The sequence below is a fragment of the Mangifera indica genome, chromosome 1 (genome assembly GCF_011075055.1).
Source record: "Mangifera indica cultivar Alphonso chromosome 1, CATAS_Mindica_2.1, whole genome shotgun sequence".
Classification (NCBI taxonomy): domain Eukaryota; kingdom Viridiplantae; phylum Streptophyta; class Magnoliopsida; order Sapindales; family Anacardiaceae; genus Mangifera; species Mangifera indica.
The window spans coordinates 27218608-27221966 of NC_058137.1; positions in this window are offsets into that span (position 1 = coordinate 27218608).

Below are 3359 nucleotides of genomic sequence, written 5' to 3' on the forward strand. Positions count from 1 at the left end.
TTTACAGTGGCTGAATAATTTATCTTGGTTGAAGGGATCTGAAACCATGGAACTACAATGATTGTGAGATTTATTTTTGTTCTTTAATGCATCTTTTAATTATTTGAGTATTGGTTATCTTTCTGAATTATTTTTTATGATTGTGTTGGTTGATTTCTAAGATGCGCAATTAGTTTATCAATTAATATAATTTATTGCTAGTTTAGGTGCTGAATCCGTAATTGTTCAATCCATCTAATCGAAGTGGCAACTATGTTTATCGTTTGCTGCGTCAGAAACTTTAAATCCTAGGAAAATAATCAACTAGATTAAATGCAACGTCGTACGTTTGTGTTGTCTTGCTTCGTTGGTCTTTCTAATTCGTAATGCTATTGTTTAATTAAATTCGAGATCGTATCCGAATTATTAATCAATAAGGGTTAATTGGAATACATGTTTTTGGTTAACTAATCGTAAGGAAGGACAGGTAAATTTAATACCACAACGAATATTTGAATAATTGATTTGATATTTTGTTTCGATGATCAATCGTAGTTCCAATGGTGGATGTGACCGAAGACCAAGGTTTGTTAAATTGATTTATTCCTTTTAAATTATTTTACTGAATTTTTATTTATTGTTTTTCTTTATAATTTGCATTCACTTCAAAACCCCCTTTTTAATTTATTTGTTTTGATTTATTTGTGACGACATACTAATCAAAGCTCTTCGAGGGAACGATCCCTACTTTCCTTTACTACATTTTTGTTGCAGGAATTTAGGATTTAATTTGGGTGTCAACGACAGCACGTACCATTCATCTTTTCTTAATTTCAATGATTTGAACTTGAGATTTGTCAACAATGCCCATGATAAATAATCACTTAATTTAGAAGTTTTGATAAATTACGGAAATTTATATTCAATGTTTTTTCATTATTCTTAGCTAAAATGATGGTTTGAATTGTTTATATGGCCTTATATAATGCTTTCTTGTTAAAAGATAAGGTAAGTCCTTCATTGGGACCAAGAATTAATTTCTTATAATTATTTTCCCAAAATATTCCCTTTTAATGTAATACCAAGGTTTTCAAAACCGGACCGGAATAAAAACCATTTTAAGTACCGGTTTCGGTCGGACCGGTTGAACCGTTTGAACCAGTTTTATGTAAAAACCTAAAAAAATTATGTTTAATTAGTAATTACATATGTTTTATACAGTAAATTTTATATTGTGCGTACTTTTTAATGTTCACAATTAACAAAATATATGTATTATTGAACATAAATATAATAAGTAATAACAATTAATTTTGCATCAAAACAAAACATATACATAAAACAAATCCAATTCTACAAACACATACACTATTAATTATTGAACACTAAAACAAATCAGAAATCTAATATATGCATTAAATAAAATATAAAATCAACCAATCAACATAACCATTATGAAACAAATAATATTCAATTCAACATTTAACAAAACATATCAAAAATATAATTTGTTTAATATAAAGTTTAATAAATGAATAATTACTCATTCTTCATTATCACTAATGATAAAAGATCCTGTCATCGCTTCTGTTGCACCCTCTATCAATTGTTCATCTTCTACACCATCTTCTTCAATAGTATTATCTACAAAATTTATAATTAAATATTTTATTTTCTTTCAGCCTAAAAAATCAATCATTTATATAAGTATGTAAATATTTATATAAGTACTAAAAAAATATTTTTACCTGAGAAATTATGTGACAAATCATAATTTGTTGAATCATTATTGATAGAAATAGATCCCTCTCCATAAAGCATTTGATCCAATTCATCTGCATTAAGTTTACCGAACTCCTCTTCCTCATCTACTATCCAGAAGTCTGTTTTATCGATACTTTCATAATCAATTGGATCAAAATTTGATTTCTTGTAACATAACCTAAATAGCCAAAATGATAAAAAGTAAAGATTAAAGAGCATTAAATAGGGTACATGTAAAGTTGGAAATAATCATTAAACATGATAAAATAGTGTAAATAAAAATATTTATAAATGTAATGAAACATAATTGATAATTGTGTTACCTGTTTTGCAATCGTAAGTTATAATGAATAAAAACAAGATCATTTACACATTGATGCTCCAATCTATTTCTCTTCTTAGTATTTATGTGTTCAAAAACACTCCAATTACGCTCACAGCCTGAAGATGTTGAAGTTTGACTAAGAATTTTAATTGCAAACTTCTATAAATTGGGAGTACTATACCCATATGTTCTCCACTATTCATCTAATACAAAATAATATGTAAATAATTACGTAATAGAATTTTATAAATTGAAAAAAGAATCGAAACATAAGAAACATATAAATTAAATTCATACCAGGTCGTGTGGTTTTGCATGTTTCAATAGCAAGCTGGCGTGAGAAACTCCCCTCACAATCACGAAACATTCTACTCTCTTCTACTAACTTCGTCTTACTAACATTAAACATACATGTTTTACTCTCAACAACATCCAGAAAACCCTGTAATACCTCTGGTTTTGTGCAAAAAGATTCACGATCATACTGAAATGCAGGATTCAAGTAATACGCAGCTGCATGAATACCTCGACGCAATGTCTTATCCCACCTCAACTTGATTATTTGAGTATAAGGCTTGTAGAATTTCTTTTTATTCTTAAACAACTTCTTTATCCCTAATCTAGCTCTATACATTCCATCATAGATATATCCCAATGAAGGTCTTTCATCTGAGTCTATAATACGAAGCAAACGCATCAATGGTCCCACAACTTTTACAATTATACCCATTTCATTCCAAAAATTATTATTCAGAATTATGATCACAACCTCTTTGCCTTGATTACTCTTTGCATATCTAGAATCAATAAAAAACCTGTCAGTGGCCATCGCTTGTAAGTCATGCTTATGCTAAAAAAGACTTTGCAATGCGATGAAAGTCGTAGCAAATCGGGTTGCACCAGGCCGTATAATTTCTCTCCATCCTTCTCTTTTCCTCAACCAAGCTATCAATAATGTATGATTATAAATGAACTTTGTCACAAGAGATGCACATTTGGAAATTCTAATAATGTGATCCATTTCACCAATATCTTTCAAAATCAAATTGATACAATGTGCGGCACAAGGTGACCAAGTAATATTTTTATATTTTTCAGACAATAATCCTCCAGCTGCTTTATAATTAGCTCCATTATCAGTCACAAAATGGACAATGCTTTTAGGCCCAACCCATAATACTATTTCCTCAAACAACCTAAATAATATGTCCACCCCCTTTACATCATCAGATGCATCTACTGATTTGATAAAACAAATCCCTTTTGGACAATATACTAAAAAATTTATCAA